Here is a 21,011-nt window from a genome sequence, read left to right as displayed (position 1 = left end):
CCTGTAGGGTAGTGAATTCTGCTTGTGTGGTGAGAGACCCACATTAATTTCTATAGGTGGAAATAACTCTTAGTAATAATTAAAATGAGCTGCACAGTGGGAACCTACTCTTTGTAACTTGTAAGTGTTTTGTGACGTGCTACAGGTGTAACATTCTTAATTTTGATAGTACTGTATTTGGTGGTTCATAGTCAAATCATACATCAAGATACCAAGATAACAAAGATGATGATATAATTTACTCTCTTTATATGTTATTATTACCAGGAAGAATAATTTTTAGCCAAAAAAAGAGTAGTGTTCAAATGCCTAAGAAGCCCTACTTAATTTCCTACCTTTAATCTTTAGTGTCATTATGATCACATCTTTCACATCTCCAACACACAATGGAGAAAAATGAAAAAAGGCTTTTCAGCATTGCAACTGAAACTGAAAAAGTTGCCTTGTAGAAGTGCATCTACATAAATAGAGCAGTCCTTGCATTGTGAAATATGCCTCTTTCCCAAAAAGCCAGAAACATTTATGGCTACTGATTAGACCATAAGACTTCCTGGAGCTCTTGTTTTGACACTAACTCTGCATCTCAGCTTACTGTTCTGTAAAAATGGGTATAGCATCTCACAGCAGGCCTGGAATGCTGATTGAGCAGATCTTCAGCCTGGCCCCATCATCTCAACAGACGAAAAATGATGTATTTTTGTTTTAAGTTAGTTGGCAGAGTAAAAAATCCTGAATTGTCTTATGATCTGGCAAAATTTCCCAGAAACTTCTTAGCTGGCTATAATCCTGCCTTTGCTGCAAAAAGCATGCTTTGTACATGAAGATAGTTTCCTTGGCATAAAATCTTAGGAAAAGGTCTGAGACCTTTGCCTTCAGCATTTCTCAACAAAATAATTTTGTAATTTCTCTGTCTTCCATCCTAGATATTTCTAGTGTCACTATGGTGTCTAAGCAGATCAAAGAAACTGTGTGAGGTTGTCGCTAGCTCATCTATGGTTTATCTAGTGAAAGGCAACAATGAGCTAAAAGTTCTCAAAGTTACATTAACACCTTCCTTGGGGTCGGGGATCAGGGGGAGATGAACAACAGCAAGCACTGCCCTTCCTGTGTAGGTGAGGACAATTAGTGACTATAGGCATCTGACCAGAAATGAATGCCTTGATAAGCAATATCCTGCTTGTCAGCTGGGTCTGTATGAGCCTTGTTCAGGCTTCAGAGGTAAAGTGAAAGTACCTTGGCTCTGTGATGTATCGTGAGTTATTTTTCCCCTAATTCCTGCTTTGGGGCCCTTAAAGCTATCTGTTTTGTTTCTCTTTCTTCTCTATTCTGGAATGAAGAATAGTCTTTCTTTTTCTGTAATAATTTCTCCATTCAGCTACAGAGGGCATTGAGGCAGTTATTAGCCCAGAAGGTGATCTGATTAGTGTAACGATGTAGCTGCCAGTAATTGACAACAAGAACTGCAAAAACCTACAACCAAGGAAATGCTGGAAAAACAAAGCATAAGCAAAGTGAAGATATTTGATATAGTAAATAGAAGTCTTGGCACATGAACTGCCTTATTGATATTCATTCTGTTCAGGGATTTACATGTCAGATTTAAGGACGGCTGATGTTTTTGCAGGTTGCCAGTTTTGCAGATTCAGGCTTTATACTATAATTCACTCTGAGCACTTTCTAAAGCATGTTATATATATTCTGCAGCTGACTTACATACTTCTTTCATTCTTTTGGGTTCCCATCCAAGAATGGGTGGGTTGGAATAAATGCAAAGGTCCAAGAGTATAATGAGTTCACTTGGGCCACACCAAAGATGTGTAAAATTGCACAAAAATCTCTGTGCTATGAATGTAAAGCAGAGGGTTTCTGTAACTAGTTATAATGCAAGAAATGGGAGAGGGAGTCAATTTAAACTACATTGATATAAATCATTACTTTATACTTACAAACTGAGTGAAATTGATATAGGAATCAATGAGCTCCAGGAAAAGGCTACCTTGCAATGCCATCTCTATTGCAATATCAAATTGCTTCACAAATTATGCTACCATTTTGTTAATTATCTTCCCAGCACTGTCCGCTTCTTTGGAGTTCTCTGGGCAGAAGACAAAAAACATCCTGTACCCAAAAGATGTATGCAAAATATAGTTGGTGCACTTCTGACAATTTGTTACTGAAATACTTTCCCTGTTGTGGTGGTCTGAGATAACTTATTGAAAAAACCTATTTGAAAAAAAAACCCTGTGTAAATAGGTAGCATAAGAAATTATTTGCTTTCTGCTCCAGTTCATTTTTTTGTTTCATGTAAGTTTGCTGAGAATCAGGAAGAATTATGTTCGGGAGCAAGAATTTAAAGGATATGGACTGAACAAATTCAATTTCTGGAACAAGAAATTGTATTAATCAGTTCTGATGTCAAAATATTTCAGTGGATGTCACATGTCTGTTAAAGTCTTCTGCTGTATTTGCATCACTCAGCTGCATTCCTGGGCATCTGCCTAGTAACAATATAATTTTGTTTTTCTTTTGCATCACTCTGAGTCCTCTTTAATGAGCAGTTTGTCTGCAGAAACAAGTAGTTATGGTGAGGTCCAGCCCAGGAGAAGCTTCAGGTACTGACTCATCCTGAAACACTGTGGGAAAGGTTTGCTTGCAGGTATATTTAGACTATAACTACACAAGGACACTGAGCTGTGAGAAACCCCTAAAAATTAGGTGGCCATAGTTTTAATGAGGATTTGATTATGCCTTTTGGGTGTCTTGGTTTGACATTGTTTCATATTGGATGATGATAAATGTGTTTCAAAGTGTGTTTTCCCAGAACTTCTCAGAAAGTCTAGTGTCAGTTTTGAGGTGAGATCTGCATGGCATTATAGGAGAGACTGATGCATCCCTTTCACTGGAGTTCAGATTACTTGTTCAGGTTGTGAGAGGCTTGCTAAATTCTTCTTCCCACCTTAACATAAAACTGCTACCTCCCCTGAATGTTGGAGACATCTTTGGCATTCTATGCTCTCAGTCTCTTGTTAGTGACACTTGTGAAAATAATTAAACTTCCACCAGATATGCAACTGGAACCTGCCAGGGAATGGGGCAGAGAAAATCCCACCATTCAAAAGGCTAATCTGACCACTAGGTGAAGAATATTTCTCTTGTGATTTGTCTCAGTGATCAAGTCTTTTTGACAAACACATCAGCATGTGTTTGACTCAAATATTAATTAACTTTCTTTTCACAAAAAAAAAAAAAAAATTCTATGTTAACAACTTTGGAGAGTTCTTGAAAGCCTGAGCCATATGTGAAAATGGACAACCAGCTCTGTCAACCTGACCAGCTGTAACTTTTTTCCTTTACAGATATTCCAAAGCTAGGCAATCTGTATTTATAGAGTGGATTTTTTTTTTTTTTCTGATCTGAGCAAGAACAAAATCATGTTTTTATTTTCATTGATCAAAGTTATTCTTTCAATACTTTGTGGTTTGTTTGCCTACTCAAATAAATCAGTGAGTCATACAGCCCCAGTGCTCTCAATAAACTGATTTCTTGTTTGAAAGTTGTGTCTTTTCTCTCTATACATGGCTCCATGAAATAATGATCCAACTCCAAGTCTTGCCTCACACAAACTTTCACACATAACACGAGACAAGGAGCTAGCTTTTTGAGGAGCTAGTATCCCTCTAGAGTTAACAGCCTACTTCATTTCTAGGAATCCCAGTCTGTAAGCAACTTACCTCCTCTTTAAATACTGTGCAAACACAGTTTGTGCAAACACAAACTTGGACAGCATTAAGGGGATAGTTATTAACTGCTGGTATTTAAAATCAAGGGGAAGAATACAATGCAGTACAGCAAGTGCACACTCAGCTCTAGTATCACCCAGGGCAGTGTGTGTTGTTCTCACCATGCTTCTCTGCCCATATCCCACATTTTCTCATCCAAATCACGGCTTACATGGCTTAGTAAGAAGTTCTTCGATTTAAGCATGGCTGCCATTGCTAGAACCAGTTGACACAAGGACTGCTGTGGTAGGACAGGAGTAATCACTTCTTTGGTAACATTTTGTCACATGCTGTGACATGACCAAAGTGCTGAAGCTCAGCCTTTTCCCAATAGGGCACACCTTGCAAATAATTGTGCTGTCAGTCTGCTTCATGGCAGTTCTCAGCCCTCTGCAGACTGAGACATGTAGACCTCCTGTAAGGAGGACATACCATGCTCTCAACTTTAAAACTCTATATAAGATAAAGATGAGCCATAAAAAACTAATTTGACTCTATTCATCATCTTAATTCCACATTTATCTGAGAGGAAAGGTATCAATTAAATGTGAATGCTGTATCAGAGTGAAGTTTTCTTAAGGAAATACACTGCTCAGAATATTAGACAAGCACCTTTTACAGCTTTGATGGTTCAGTCATGTCAACAATTAGGAAGCAATGCCCAATAAAACTCGATTAGGCCACCTGCTCCTTCTTGTTACAGGAGTACAACAGAACCATTATTCTTTCAGCAGTTTGCAGGTTTTGAGACCTGAGTGCTTTTTCTGTGCATCAAAGTAGATGTACCTCAAAAAAATAGATACCTTACTTTTTAAACTATTTTTTAAAAATATCTATAGTGGCATTTTCACTTAAATTATTAAATTTAAATAATCTTGGATTTTAATGAGATTTTGAAGATGAAAAATTAACTCCCCTGTCTTTACTAAGAGCTCAGCTGAGATAACTCACTGTTTACCTGTCCTGAGGTGAGAATGTATGAGTTCACTTTAGTAGGAAAGGTCTGAGAGTGCTCCCTCTGATCTCTGTGTCTTTGAAGTAGGCCTGAGATGAATCAAAGTATATACTGCTCAGAAGAATGAGGAAAGGTATATATTACACAGAAGGAAGGAAGTCCAATGTCTAGGTTCCTATCTGCAAAGAGGAGGAGTGAAGAAGCAAGCAACCAGCAACTCACTTCTCTCTTGTTCCTGACTTTGGCCAAGTCTTTTTACACAAATGGGAAGCAGCTGGCTACCCACCTAATCTTAATGCCTGAAATATTGTACATAATGTTTTCCATAGTCTAGGTCTAATATTCAACACAGAAATCTTGTGTGGAAATTTGCAGAATGGAGCTGTGTTTCAGAGAAGATGGGTTTTCATTGACCTCAGGAGAAGTTGCAAATGCTCAGTTGTTTTGGAAATCAGGGTATTTTCATGGGATCCCACGCAAATATAAACACCTAAAAGTTTCAAATTCTGTGGCTTTTAGACATTACACTGATTTGTGTACCAGTCAGGAGAAATACTGCTAGGTATGGACTAAAACCACACAAAACACTGAGCATATCCGACCTTCTTCCCATGACAATCTGACAACTGCACAGTACATTTCAAGGCCCAGCATAAAGGTTTGCATAAAACTAACTATTAACACTTCAGGCATGCATGACACAATACACTAGCAGTGGAAATTTTTGGGGCACATCTGTTCTGAAGCTTTCCATGCTTCAGAACTTTTCCATGCAAAAATTAATTTTCTCAAGTATGGTAGTAACATAAAGAAAGTAAACAGGAGGAAAAAAAATGAAAATGTGAAAGTAGGTTAAAATAAAAATCAACACCTGATTTATTTGCTTTAGAAAACTATGGCACCTACCAGAGCTGACTGGCTACAGTTTAATATAATCTATTTAAGAAGAGGCAATTTATCATTCCTTAAAACCCCACAAATTCTGGATTATTAGGAGTAAAACAAACTGGGTCTACCCAGGGCTTTAATTCCATGTCTGGCCTGTTAGCAGGTAATTCTCATATTCATACACTGATGTACCAATGATTTTAAAATGTTGCCAAGGAAAAACATAGTACAATTTAAAAATTCATATGGAAGAATAAAAAATGTATATTAAAATAGGAAAGTATCTTTCCATCCTTTAGGTGTCTTCATTAATCTATAAAATATGGTCAGGATACCAGCTTGGTCCCTGCTCCCCCTAGATATGTTCCTGACCCCTAGTGGTTCTTGGCCTGGTCCTGTCTTGGTGCAGAGTGCTAGGGGAAAGATGGAGCAGAGGGGAGAGAGGGCAGAGCAGCACAAGGTACACAGCACAACCTTCCCTCTGTTGGTGTGTCAAGCACAGGCTAAGAGGAAATGTTCTCTATCAGAACATAAGAACCAAATTTGTCCGTACACCAAGCAAATCTCTGTCATAAAAAGTCTCAGTTACAGTGCTACCTCTATGCAAAACTGATCTAATTATTCTTGGATCTCTCGTTTGTCCCCATTACAGCTGGTTTTCTGCAGCTCCTTAAGGAACACATTCATATTTCTGATTAATAAACGCATTGACTTTCCTCCTTCATCTATTACTTTGCCTATCTAACCTATCTAATCTCAGGCTTGTCTCTCTATCAGCATTATTTATATAGCATAAAATTAGCTGCAGTAGGTCACATTCCTTTTGGCAAAAGGAAAATATATCTGTCTGGAAAATTGCAAGGTTGCAGCTGGAGCTTGGCTGGTGTAATATATTTACAAGCGTCAAAGTTCATGCCAACCCTTTAATGCAACGTCATACCTTCTTGACAGGTGAGCTCCTGTCACACCTGGCTTATGCAGAACATGAGCTCCAACACAAGAAGAAGTCAGTGGAAGTTCTTGTCATGGACAGTTCCTGTTTATACAGCAGCCATGGAATCAATATGCAGGAGAAAGTATTGCATTTTCTCAAGTCATGCACTTTTTATTTCATCTCAGCAAATCCCATATGGCTGAGGCATTTTTATAAGAATGTGAGCAATTTTGAGCTCTGTGGAAAATGCTGAGTGCTGTTGGAAGGCAGAGAAGGGCAGAAGAGGAAAAATATATTCCTTTGAATGCACTAATATAGAAGGCAATTAAGGAATATGATAATAATGAGCAATCATTCTGTCTTGTAATGTATGTTTTGCTTTAAAGAGCAGGTGATGACTCCCTGAAAACAATAATAAGTAACATAATGAAGTCCTGTCTACACAGGCATGTTACTTCAAATATTTCAGGTGAGTTGGCTTGAGCATATTTGTAACAATTGTTTTAAAGTGGCTGGACTTTCCTTTTTTGCATGAATGAAACCCAGGCTCACTAGCCCTCAGCTATGAGCTGCATCCAGTTTATGAGAGCATTCTGCCCATTTTTAAATAATTTTCCCTCATTGTATAATGTGATAAGGTTTCTTTGGTGTCTGGCCCTTGAGTGCTCTCTTCTGTTACAAGATCATCTGGATCAAGTACGTCAATCACTCCTGCTGAATGCTGATGGCTTCCATTGCAATTCCAGTAATTGTGTGCTCCTCCAGATGCACACTTTTTTTTTTTTGAGTACCACCTCTTTCCTTCTCTGATATCGTCTCATGGGTTATGTGTATCAGCACATCCAGCCCAAACTTTATGGCACTGCCTCAAATATTACTATTTGTGACTGTTGGTCAAACTGAATGCAAGAGAGGGACATACCTGAGAAATGGACTAGTGCTGCCATAAAGCAAAATAACGCTGGCTTTTCTATAAGAACTGAAGCAAAGTGAACAGGACCTCCAGGACTTCTAACAGGCCAGCATATGATAAGCTGTGAAAGATTTATCCATGGGAAGTCAACTGCTGAACCTCTCTATTGTAACAGACCCAGGTGGCTTACCAGAGCTGTCAAATGATGTCACTTCAAATATGGACTTGTAGGGCTAGTACTGTTTTCAAACCACTGAACTGAAATGCAAAGACTGAGGTTTCAAAAAAGCTGTTTGAAATCCAGAAAGGTGGTTAGCCTGAAAATGTTGCTGAGGTAAGCATTCCTATCATGTCCTATATTATGTCACAGCTCTGCAACTCTAAGCCTGGTGGTATCCAGATGCCATCACTGGCAGGGGAAAATGAGCTGTATGAACCATGAGCCTGTTTCCATCTGTTTAGAGGCACCTTCTCTACTGTGGTCATCGTGGTGCTCCACAAACAAGGTCCCAGTCTTGTGTTCCCACCTTGTGCTGCTTGCTATGCATCTGGGCTCACTGCTGCTCTTCCTGACACTCAAATAACTCTCATGAGCAGCATCACATTAGTTAAAAGGAATACAGATTGCAGGACAGGCATATTTATTGCAACATCAAATGCAGGAAAAAAAAAGCAATAGCAAATATACTTTGGCTTATAATTTGTTCAGCATTCTTTAGCTTCCTTTCACATTTTATGAAATGAATTACCAAAATTAAACATTTTAAAATGCTGAGATTATAAAACACTTGTAATCAAACCTTCAGCAATATAAAATTCTTGAATTCAGGCCAATTGCTTTACAGTCTGTTCCCTTCTAGTGCACATGATGCTGACCTGCATGTGTTACAGGAGATCTTAGGGCAAGGACCATGCTCCATTTTTTTTAACAGAGCAAAGCAGTGCAGCCCTCTTGGTTTCTCATCTGTATGGTCTCTCTCACTTCTGCAGTTGAATATACTTCAGTACCCTTCTATGAAATGTTGCACATCCTTCTGATTTATCCATTGCCTTTTGCTCTAAGCAAAAGGCAACAGATAAATACTTTTTCTTACTTATTGGAAACATATTCAAGGTAACATCGCTACATAGGTGCACATAAAACTGCAAACTCAAGTCCTGTTACTATTCAGTAACAGGAAACTATCTCTCTCATTCGCCCAGCATCTTCTTTCCTCCTTCCCATTTCAAGATCAGCACAGGATTTCTACAGAAAAGAGATGTAGAGAGAGAAAGGCTTCTTATTTTTTTACACACTATGGGGTTTGCTGAGAACAACCACTTCCTGGGGAAGTCCAAACTGGAAAAAGAGATGGGAATGACATTCCAAAATTGATTAAAAAAATGAAACCTATGATCACTGGCACTGAGTTCAGCACAGAAATAACAAATAATTGCAATTTATCTCTGACAACAAAGGCCCCATTATGATGAGGAACTTTAGCCTAACAGGTTGCTTAATGAATAAAAAATACTTCAAAAAGGAAGAGGATAGGAAAGAGAAGCTCAAGGATTCTATGAATAGATTTCAGCACAGGAGCCAGAAAGCAAAAAAAGAGCTGGAAGGATGTTTATGATAACTTGTGTTAACTTGGACATGAGTGTCTAGATTCAGAGGAGTTTGGGATAAGGGAAAAAACCACACAGGAAGATTTGCTGTAAATTATAAAAAAACCCCAGTCCTCTGAAGAATATTAGGATGTTATGCCACTACTTCAAGTGCACTCTGAGGTTAACAAATAGTGGGAGCTTCCTGAGATCCCCACTACTCCCTTTCCAGAAAACAGGAACGATTTCTGCTTTCTGCAAAGATAGGTGCACTCAGCAGATAAGGTGTGCCGTGCCAGAGTTATGCTGAATAAATAAGGTTGTAATGAAAAAAATTGGCTGTAGCATCCCATTGAGGTTCTCATATTCCCCTAATAATTCCAAACATAACAAAGATACACCTCTCTCCTTATCTTTATAATATATCAATTTTTCACCGCTCTATTCTCTCATTTAAGAAAGAGCAGGACAATTCAGTCATCTTGTTTTCCTGAGCAGCATAGAGATCTCCTTCTCCTCTCATGGACTTCCAACAAGACATAGTGAACATCTACCACTTGCAGCAAATATTGATCAGAGTGTTTGCAAGGCTCCTCCACCTACCCTTAACTTCCCAACAAAGCCCTTTATCATTATTTTACAGTTGGTCAGAACAGTCATGCAGTTCCTTTCTTCAGTGCATTTGCCAAGTAAAAGGCATCATTAGTCAGAGAAGCAGAAAGATGTTTAGACCTCCAAGAGTGTGAAAAGGAGTGGACACATCAATAACATCCATTGCAGTCTGCAGAGCAATTCTTATTTCTGTTTCAGTAAATAAGGCTGAATTTCTAAAATACCTGTTATTAACCATTGTATATCATTCTGTAATATCTGTGAACTTTCTGTAATGATCCATGAGGCTTTGAGAAGCTTGAGAAAAAGAATTTTCTTTCTATTTATGAAACCCAACTTTCAGCCTAAAATATAGGCACATACATTCAGCCACTGCTGCCAGCAGAGCTTGGGGTCATAAACTTTATACAACAGGAAGTATTTCCTCAGTACCAACACAGTGAAATATACATGTGATAAATATTTCTAGCACATACTGGTAGACCATTATGAATCCCAGTGAGCAGAAAGTCCACATGCAGTGGTGCTGCTGTATTGTTTCTTTGCTGCTGAATATTCAGACTGCAATCTGTACAGTCTGAATTTTGCAACTTTACCATCCTAAAGTCCCAGCACAATTACTCTCTATCCCAACCAGGCATGGAATGACTCTACCTCCACCCCCTCCTTTCCTGCCAGTATCAGTACCCCACCATCATGTCTTTCTCTAGTCCATTCTCAACCCTCCATTGTTTCCTCCAAACAGGTTGGCAGCCATTTGAAATGGTGGTGGCTTAACACTGGAGGAATCCTGAAAAGAGCTTGGCTTCACACCAAACTGCAGAATCCGAGTAGGTTCCTATGTTTGTTCCTCAAAACAGTGACTGTGGATCATTGCCCAGGAGAACAATTTCCCAGTACAAGGTGTGAATCAATGCATGACACTGCGTGTGCAACAAATGTCAGGGAACTAGGGGTTGAACCACAATATATAAATCCTATGAACAGACATTTTTACTCTAGCTGGTACATATTGGTTATTTCCAAGAAAATGTGTTCCAAAAGCTTTTCTTTATGAACATGGAAATGATTTCTTAGAAACAGTCCTTCTGAGTTGTCAGACCCATTCAAAACAAATGAAACCCAAACATTTCCAAAAGTAACCTTATGAAAGCAAATACAATTACTTAAAAGTAATAAAATAATTAATTTAAGGACACCTTAAAACCTTAAAATGGCCACATGATGGCCTAGTGAATTATTCTTACCAGATTAAAGAAGAGGTGGAAGCAGGCTATGGATAACTTTTGGTAACATCAGCCAGAGGAGTCTTCAGGCATGTAGATTTTTTCCTACATTTCTATTTGGATGCTGCTGCTATCTGTTCATGCAGGTCCCAGCAATGTGATTTGAACTTTTACTAAGGGAAAGACTCCTTAATTCTGAATTAAAAGAAAACATAGATTTCACTTAATATTAACAGCCTCAATTCTGATTTAAAATTGCAGCTTTTAGTTATATTATTTTTAACCTTTCTTTCCAAGTCAGACTACCTGCTTTTAATCAACAGGAAATGTTGCTGGGTATTAGGTGTGTCAACAATCACATTACTTATATAAGTTACTTACATAATGGGTGCTTCTGGAACCTAATGATTTATATATCAGTTGATAGGAAAATATGAAAATAATAAAGTTTTTGAGAAATACATTGTTATATACATACATTCACCTGAATTTGATTAATTTATACTAACTAGTTACTTTTACATTGGTATATTAAGTACATGTTACACTCTAAGATATATGCAGAGAAACAGGATTTCTCACAAATATATCAATTTTATGTTTTGTTTTCTGAATAACGTTGCATTTGAGTTCACGTGTCAAGACTACTGCTGAGAACAGCATATTTTTTTATGCAGACCTGGGTCTTGCTGACAGCAAGAAGTAGTAAAGCTAATTTGTAGAGCTTTCCTGTGGGGGACATGCATATATCAGTCTAAAATTTAATATGCACAAGGTAACTAACTTGTTTTAGGAAGGAGATAAGCTATGTCAACACAAGTTCCACTGTTAGTTGAACAGGCATATTGTACAAAGCTGTACTAGTATAATACTTCAAACTAAGAAACAAAAGTAAAAGAGAAAAAATCCATGCTATTAAATGTAATTGTTGTGCCAGTGCATTTGGTGATGAACACCTCTTTGTCCTATCAACTGCTGAAATAAGTAAAATTCTTAGGTGAATATTGTCATGGCAAAAGTATTAATAGTTTGTGCACTGGAGGTAACTGATAATTAAACACCTAGGATGAGGCTGGCTGCCTGGAGAGCTGAGGATGCCAGGCCAGGAAAGCCACAAGAGAGCTGTAAAGGCGATGAGTAAAACCGCTCTGTCCGCTGAGGTGTCTTTTGCGCAGCATCGGGGATCACAGCAAAAAGAGAGGGATACCGGTGCAATTTGAACAGGTCCATGGCACAGGGCGTCTGTGGTAGAAAGAGGGGATAGAAGCAACACAGTTTCTCTGAGTTTCTACAAAATAAAAAGTGAAAATAAAGCGAGAGGCGGGAGGCAGCGCGGGGCGGCCCGGCTGGTTGCGGCGGCGGCGGCAGGGCGCAGTCCCGCTCGGCCGGCGGGCGAGGGGCCGGGCGCCGTGAGGCGGAGCTGCCGCCGCCAGCCCCGGCCGAGCCGCTGACAGCCGCGCCAGGCGCTCCGGGCACAGCACAGCACAGCCCCGACGCTGTAGCCAACAACCGGCAAAGTCCGACGGGGAGGTACACGGGATCCCTTCTACCCGCCAGGGGAAAAACCCCAAAGCAACACTAATGTCAGGAAAAAAAAAAAAAATTAAATCAACCCACTGCTTGAAAACCGCGCGTGTCAATGTCCAGCAACAGGTGGCTCAAGTTGCAGGGAGTTTACGGACGGGGACTCCCCGGAGCAGGGCGGTGGGACGGCCCTGCCCGGTGGGGAGCTCTGGATCCCCGGCCTGGCAGAAGAGGACCATGCTCCGGCTGGGACTGGGGCCGTCGCCGCCGCCGCCGCCGCCGCCGCCGCCGCCGCCACCTCCCGCGCTGCCCGGGCCACCGCCGCCGCCGCCTACAAGTCCCGTCATGCCCCGCGCCGTCGCGGCCGCTGCCGTCGCGCCCCGTCCCCCCTCCCGCGCCGCTCCCCGCCCACTGCCGGCAGCGCACGCGCAGCGGGGGCGGCGTCCGGGGCAAGTCTCCCCAATGTAAGATGGTGGCCGGGCTGGCAGCGGAGCGCCCCGAGCTCGGAGATCGCCCGTCCCTCGCGTAAAGGTCGTCGGAGCAGCCGCCCGAGCGCCCGACCGGCTGCCGCCACACGTCTCGCTCCAGGAGCGCCGCTGCGGGTTTCTCCCCTCCGCTTCTCTCCTTCCTCGCCGCCTCTCTTCTTCCCTCCCCACCCTTCTCCTCCTTTTCCCCTCGCCTCCTTTCCCGCACGCTCACTCACCCACCCGCCCGGCCGCCCCCGCCGCGCTGGGCAGCCTGAGAGAGAGAGCCGCGCACACGCACCGCGGGCCGGGCAGGCAGGAGGAAGGCGGGTGAGTGCGAGCTGAAGGCCGGGCCGGGGAGGGAAGGAGGAGGGAAGGAGAGACGAGGAGGAGGCGGGGGGGAGCCGGGCCGCTCTGACTACGAGAGCGCCGAGGCTTCGCTGGGACGGCGCAGGCCGCAGCCCACCCGCCGGTGCAGCCCCGGCGACGGGAGGACGCGCCCGGCCGCTGCCGGGCGCCGAGGGCACCGGGCCGTAAGGGGAGGGCGCGGGGGCGAGCGGGCGGCTCCTCCTTCCCGGGGGCACTGGGGAAGGGGCTCCCTCCGTGTCGCTGCTCGGAGGAGGCTGTATTTATTTCCTCCTCGCCCCCCCCTCCGGCGCGGGGAAGCCCTTGGGCCGGGCCGGGCCACCGGCCGGGGTGGCGGAGGGACGGTGGCCCCGGAACCGCTCGCATTTGCCGGGGCAGGCCGGTGCGGCCAGGCGCGGGCATCGCAGCGTGATTCACTTAGAATTTGCGTGGAAATTTCCTCTCTCCTCTTCTTCCTCTTCCCTGGAGCCAGGCTCCATTTCTTCTTGTGATAGGCACTTTTTTCCTGAGGGAGAGGCAAACAGATGGTGAATGGCAGCCTCTTAATTTTGGTGTTATTTTGGACAGTCCGTGCAACCTCCTGAGATTTGTCTGTCAGTAAAATAACCGGTATGTAACTTTCTGTCTCCTGCTTGCAAAATCCTAGAAGCTCTTTCCATTTCGTGTATTAGCAGAAGCAAATGACGAGGGTATGTATGGGTGATCATCCTGCTTCTAGCAACAGCTCTACCTGCCAGTTTAAAATTGAGCAGCCGGTGCCTTTGTATGTACAGTAAAGGGGAGGGAAAATACACTAGATAATTATCTTAAAATGCTTAGTTACTATACCAGAAAGGATTTAATTGTCCATGGCTTCTATGCTTCTGTCAGTGTGGTAAAACTAAGTATGCTGTTCATAGGAGAAGCAGTTCTCTCCAGAGCGTATGTTAATGTGAGCAAAATCTATCAGCTGGTTAAAGCTGTGGATCTAGACCTGCAGATGCTGGCTTACTCCTGTCCAAAAGTTTTAGGAGTTAATGTTGGCCAGTCACATGTTTACTGAGCCTGTACAGGTTTCTAACTTGCTGTGTTTTACTGCCTGTGTTTTGTTTTAGTTTTGAAATGTCTTGACTTGAACATCCCTGTACTTTGACTTCATATTCATGTAAACATGGTGTCTGGCACTAGCAGAAGAGCACACATACTGAAAGATGAATATGTAGAAGAATAAAACTTTTTCTTGCCCCTTTCACTGCTTAAAAAGGAAAAGGAAAAAGAAATACAGGCTTATGAAGAGCAGGGAATAAAACAGCTGTTTGACTCAAGAGGGTGAATTAGTTTCAGATGGCCTACAAATAGCCAAATGTATTCCTAGTTTCTTAGCACCTCTGTAATAATGTAGTGATCTAACTTGTGGTCTAGGATTCAGCTGTGCTGCACCTTAGGCTTTTGGAATTCTGTGATAGAGTTTCCATTTCATAAACAAGATGAACACATGTTTAGAAATGCTTGGCAGTTGAACTTGGCTGAATTGCAAACTAAGTTCATTTTAGGGGAAAAGATTGTTTTGGAAAGGAGGAATACAGTGAGAAAATCATGTATTCTTTTTACTTGCATGTTTCTTCAGGTGCTTCTTCATTAGCTTTTTAGCTAAAATTAGGGGTGTTGGAGGATCCTGAGTTTTTCTCTTTACAGAAAAACGGTGATGAGTGTCTGTCAGGAATAGTGCTCTCCTAGTTTCTTGGTACCTCAGAAAGTTTAAGAACATCCTTGGAGTGCCAACTAAATAAGAAACTTGGGTTAAAAAGGTTGGTGAGAGAGTATACACAAGTACATGGCTTTTATTATTTAATAAAAAATCATCTTTGTGTAAAAGTACATGTTTTCCTTTGTGGCTCTTGTTCATAGAAGTTAGGATATTCTTTGTGAGTTAAATGTTTTTGAAATAGCTCTGACCAAGATCCTAAGTATGGGCCCTGAAGGCTTAACTCTGGCAACTATTGCTCAAAATCTCACCTGCCTCTTTGAAATAAATGAGATTATTTCAAATAGACCAGTCTGTAAGCACAGGTAACTGTTAAGTGGCTGATCACAGATTGCATCTTGGGCCTTGGTTGTTCTGGTAAGATGAGGCTGATCTATAGGCCTTAACACATGCTGGAAGGAAATTACTTGCTCAGCAAGATTGCTAGGGTCAAGGGTTCTTAAACTTTCACACGGTAAGTAGTGCCTTAGGTTGTACAAACCACCTCTTGTCCCACTTGCAGTTATGCTGTATTGCTGAGATAACTTGAGTAAGTGCATATGTGAAAGACTGCATAACTTAACCTTGCTTCAATGTCCTGAATGCTTTGTCTCTTTAAAGATGTTCAATTTTTTTTTTCTTTTCAGTGTGTGTATCTTTCTACCTGCTTAGTCCCCTTTTTATTGGATGGTAACAGTGTGAGGAGATAGACTTTTGTGAATAGAGTCCCCATCCCTCTGGGCCACTGTCTTCTGTTTTCTTGGAGAATAGTCTATTTCTTCCTTCAGAAAGTTGGTTAACATTTGTTAACATTTTAACAACTGTAAATACTTTCCAGACTTGGAAAATTAAGTTTAGTAGCAAAAAGTTTGGCATGGCTTGAGCTGCTGCTCAGACCTTCTGGTTCTTCCTGTAAGTAACTTGGGAGGACAGTGCAAGTGTCTAGCGGGAAATATGAATATAGCATACCTAAGTAAAAGCATGTATGCATCTTTGCATTAGACTGTTTGGATCAGTTAGGTGCATGTTTTTACTAAAGTGGGGTTTTTTCTGTCACACCAGAAACTTTGACGTGCTTGGTTTTGTCAGATAGTGTTTTTCTTGTATGGGTTTGAAAAAGGAATCTTCATCGTCTCCTTATTTCAAAATTGTATTCAAGATTATACAGATTTAGTGAGTATTCAGGATACATAGTTTTGGCTTCTGGTTAGCTGTTATTAGACTGGCTGCATCAGCTCAAAGGGAAAAACTAGTGTTTAAACTAGTGATTTCCACATAGTACTAAAATCAAGTAATTTTTGTGGTGGTATGTTTTATTTTCTTTCCTTCCACTTGGCTGTTCTGGGAAATTGACAACTTCAAGGTATTTCTCGTAGGAGTCTACCATCATTTAAATGGAGCTTGCAAGTGTTTTCTAACCATGGATCTGCAAAAGAAGGTATTCATAAATCTCATGCATGTGCTTTAACAACTTGAGGAAGCCTGGATCCAGAGCTATCAAGACAAATACAGGCCAAGGGAATGACACTTCTCATCCTTTTCTGTTTATCCTGAAGGCTGTGATTTTATTCTGAAGCAGAATATGTTAATATTGATTTCATAATGGTTAATCAGTTGTTAGTGTATTTTTATTAAGGTATTTCATCTGTTGCTGGTTTTCAAATTGGGGAAAAATAGGTTGGAATCAGCATAAGGGAGATTTTTTTAATCCTTTAGTCACTGAATTAAAAATAAAGGTGGATGTAGAGATCAAGCAAACATGCTGTTGAAGTTGGTGGAAAGGGAGCTTGGATCTTTGCTAAGGCTTGTTCTGTGATCAGTGCTGTCTAATTTTGATCCAGTTCTGTTCTCTTGCAAGAGAAGAATGGAAAACTTCATCTGTGAGTAGCTTTCTATCTACTGTGATCCCAGGATCTGTTTCTTCTATCTCACTGTTGTCTTGAGAGCAATAGATGCCTAATATGACGTGGGTTTCAACTGACTACCAAATCAGATGTAAAGTAATTGTACTTCTGCATGTCTTGGTTGAGAGATGGAGGGTCCCTTGTTATAGTGCAGGTTCTTGTACTGTCTGATCCCCTTCTGGGCTTTGAGTATTTTACTTTCTCAGCCTAGCAGTCTTTCATTGCTGGAAGGTGATATTGCAGTATTTTGTATTTGATTGAAAGAATCAATTATTAGCACTAGAAATTTAGGGTGGTGTTTTTGTGTTGTTGGGGTTTGGCTTTTTTTTGTTTTTGTTTTATCTTTTCAAAACAAATGAAGTGAAAGAAACTGCGAAAATGGCAGCACACTTCTGTCTTCACTTCTAATGAGTTCTTCAAATTCGAAACAGAATCACATGAGCTTTGTAGGGATGGCCAAAAAATGTCATAGGCATGTGTGCTGTGATTTTCAAGTAGTGCTTCATCCCAGGTTTTACTTTGGGCCAATTTTAGGCCTTTTTTGTGGTTGAGTGCTTATGTTTCACACTGCTAAGGCCTAATCTTTTCCTTGCTTAACAGAAGGGGCATTTATTTTTTCCTGGTGTGGATGTTCTTAAATGTTTTCTTCCAGATAAGATTTGATATGCAAAAGTAGTAACTGAAAGGGTAGTGAACTGACTCCTTGTAGAACAAAATACACTGCATAGGTAGACTTGCTAACAATTTTTCAGCTTATTTTTTTTCAGGAGCACTGAATTCAACAGATTATATTTATTTGAAAGCAGACTTCATGTTATATTTTGGTTTAGAGTCTCTTTCCCTAGTATGGATTTTATGTGGATCCTGCTTAATTAGTGTATATTAAAATTGCAAGATAGATGAGCCAAGACACCTCGAGTGTGAAATACTGTACTTGCAGGTGGAGTAGTTTTGTTATTTCTAAACCTGTCTTTTATTACAAGTTACAGTAAGTTGCCATCTTAAAAAAAGAAAGAAAAACAGAATTGGAGTGCAGGATGGGGAGGAAGTAATTATATTTGTATGTGCTTTGAAACTGCCTACCTGAAGAATTTGTAATAGAAGTTTTGATGAAGGTTATGTCCCAGATAGGTAAGCATGTGGTGGCTGTTGTTCAGAGTTCTTTTTCTACTACAGGCTAGAATTACAGAAAATTAGGATAGGGAAGAAATCTGTAGCAATAATCAGTAGCTGTGGGGACAAAAGTATTCAGCTACTTTTTTGTCTCTCTGTCTTCTCTCCAGATATAATGAATGAAGATAGGTATGTGTAGCTATAGCTGTGCCTGTCAGTTAAAGACCTAAAGCTTCTCTATGATCTGTAGATATTACCTTGGGCTGTTGGACATTCAAAAATAGAAACTATTCCCTGTCTTTGAATAGCTCCTGCTTCATGACATGTGACTTTTTTTTTTATTGAATGAAATCTAGAATTAGTCTTCAGTATCTCATTCATAAAATGTGTCTGTCCCCTGAGAGCTCTCAAACTAGCATAAAATAAAAGGCCAAAACTTGCTAGGTCAAAATTAGTGTTTATAGGTCAGCATGCCCAATAGTTAATTTGAATGCATTTCCTTCAATCAGTGTGAACTGTAGGGGCTCCTAAACTCCTGAAGTTCTGTTAAACACACTGGTCTGAATTGAGAGGGGCCCAGTAGCATTAATCCAATTTGTCTAGTGACTTAATCTTACTGCCATTTATCATGTAACTGCTGCTCCTCTGAACAAGCCTTCTTGCATGTGTTTCTGTTGATCATTTAGCATGCTGAATCCCTTTTCCTAAGAAGGTAATCTTCCCTTTTGTGAAACTTCATCCTAGGTTAAGGGGCAAGTAATTTATAACTGAGAAACCACGTTAGAGAAGTTAGAGCTTCCTCCCATCTTTGAAAGCTCCTTTGCTAATCCTTTCATTTAGTAAAGCATATATTTAACATATTAATGGTTTCACAGTTAGTGGCAAACTGGTTCTAGAACATAGGTGGTAAGTCTGAAACCAGAAGATGATCGCTGGTTTTCCTTTACATAACTGTTAGTGTATGTTGAAATTATGGAAGAACAGCTGGGAAGTTTAAGGAAATAGCAGCTCTTATATCAGGCTGTCTTCTGCACATGGGTAGTGTTATCTGACTGGATTACACTTTCATTTGAGCCTTGAGTAGTAGTTATACCTTGAAGCATGCTTACAGTTATGTCCATTCTCACATTTTCACCAGTGTAATGGCTTCTTCCTTTCACTGAGCCCTTTTAGAGACATTAATTTCTTAAGTTTTTGTGCTCATGCTCTCATTCTGATTTAACTTGAGGCTTGTGATTTTCTGGGGGTGGGGCAGGGGCATACCTTGTATGAGAACTATTCCTCTGGTTACTAGGGTGTACATACATAGCACTGTGAAACTTGGTGAGAGCCAGCTGTGTTGTGTGACCATGTGACTCTGATGGTCAGAAGAAAACACCGTACCTTGGGTAGAAACTGCTTAGAATTGGTTCTGTAGTATCTTTTCCTGGGAAACTAGCTATTTGCTTTTGACTTCAGTGTCCAAAAAGAGAACACTCTACAGCCATCTTTATAAGGAAGCCTGCAGTGGCACATGACTTTTATTCTTAGAGCGTAGTTGTATAGAGTATAAGTAAAGTGAAGAGTCAGAAAGCAGGCAGTTTTGGAGTAAAATGGTTATTCTGTCTTTTTTTGTCATGAATACCAGTTACCACTGTGAGAGTAATTTTTATTTTAAATTCATTGCACATATATATTAAACTATTGACCAGAGGTGCAGCAAAGTTTGTTTTCAAACTTATGTGATTTGGTGTAATGAGGTGAGAGGGAGGGTCAGGTTCCTTTTGGCATTTGCAGTGCTGTAGTAATCTGCTTTTAACAAATGAGTTACTTAGTACCAGTTGCTGTTTCTGCTGTATTCAGTGTGTGCCACCTCTGAAAGCCTGGTACAGGTAACTTCTACAGAGGTGCAGTGCAGCATCTTTTGGTTGTACTGTTTTTTTCCTGAGACTTGTGATGGACTTAGAAAATACCATAGTATATGAAAGTATAAGGGAGGAGATGGACTCAGTGTCACTCTGTGTTTTATTCGGGTTTTTGTTTTACTTATTACTAAAAAGAAAATCAGATATCCAAGACAATACTCTCAAAACTGGCAACAGCATAAATGTTTCTGAGGCATCCTTAATGTCTTCATTTTGTATTTTTTTTCTTCTAGTTTTAAAGGAACTTAAATCTATCAGCCAGTTCTTTGTTCTCTTGAGGCAGTTGTTTGATTTTCTTATGGGTTTTGGTTAGTTTGTGTCTCATATGGGCTTAGGCTTCTCCAAAGGAATTGCATTCAGCTGCTCTTGGTTGGTAAAACCTCAGACCTGTCTCTTAGTATTAAAGCATCACAGCATTTAAAGGATATGTTGGGCAAGTGTATTTGCAGTCAGCTTGAACCTCTGTGCTTTTTATATTTGTTGCAGTCTGACAAATTCTTTGGGATTTCATTCAGCACTTCATATGTACCAAATGACTCCTTAAGTTCACCTGCCTGAGTTAATGCAGCTCCAGGTAATGGAGGTAACAGTAGAAGGAATTTATATAAATCCAATACTACACTTTCTGCTTAAATTTGGAAGCTGATGCTGTTATTTCTCATTGTTTTCCCCTTTTTTTTCCTAAGAAATTGCTTTATATGTGTCTAAAATTTGTTTACCACAGCATATAGATTATGTTCAAGCAGTTTTCTATGTTCTATTCCTCACTGGGATAAAGGTGCTTCCCTCAATGCAGGTCTTGATCTTTCTCAACTTTGTTTTTTAGTAACAAATCTGTATTTCCCTGAAAAGCAGAAGTAGGCAATTTTAGCTTGGATAGCAGATATGTGGGAGTAGGTATTTATGATATGGGTGAATATTTTGTACAGAGCAACTTCCTTTTTGGATTTCTAGCAGGTATGTGGAGCATGTGTGATTAGAAGGTTCTTCGACTCTCTGAAGTTTTTCTGTGCTTCTCGTTAAATTGTTTGCTTTTTGAATTAAATCTCATTTTTTAAATTGCAGAATGGAAAGTAAAGTAAAATTCTAAGTATTCTCTGTAGAAGCCAAAGCAGCTCC

At 40.5% G+C, this 21,011-nt stretch overlaps 2 protein-coding genes across 2 annotated transcripts in view; one reads left to right on the top strand and one right to left on the bottom strand.

The window, feature by feature from the left end:
* The window catches only part of NUP205 (nucleoporin 205), a 60,449-nt gene extending 47,758 nt beyond the window's left edge, over window positions 1-12,691 (bottom strand). The window contains exons 1-3 of the mRNA XM_059846694.1: window positions 12,512-12,691; window positions 11,956-12,136; window positions 10,916-11,089 (exon numbers count right to left, since the gene is read on the bottom strand). The gene's annotated coding sequence lies outside the window, so the exon portion shown is untranslated. The remainder of the gene's footprint in view (window positions 1-10,915; window positions 11,090-11,955; window positions 12,137-12,511) is intronic.
* Window positions 12,692-12,887: 196 nt separating this feature from the next.
* Window positions 12,888-21,011, top strand: part of CNOT4 (CCR4-NOT transcription complex subunit 4) — a 76,965-nt gene continuing 68,841 nt past the window's right edge. The window contains exon 1 of the mRNA XM_059846688.1: window positions 12,888-13,212. The gene's annotated coding sequence lies outside the window, so the exon portion shown is untranslated. The remainder of the gene's footprint in view (window positions 13,213-21,011) is intronic.

This window comes from Haemorhous mexicanus, chromosome 5 (genome assembly GCF_027477595.1).
Source record: "Haemorhous mexicanus isolate bHaeMex1 chromosome 5, bHaeMex1.pri, whole genome shotgun sequence".
Taxonomy (NCBI): domain Eukaryota; kingdom Metazoa; phylum Chordata; class Aves; order Passeriformes; family Fringillidae; genus Haemorhous; species Haemorhous mexicanus.
This window is presented reverse-complemented; position numbering and strand designations above follow the sequence as displayed.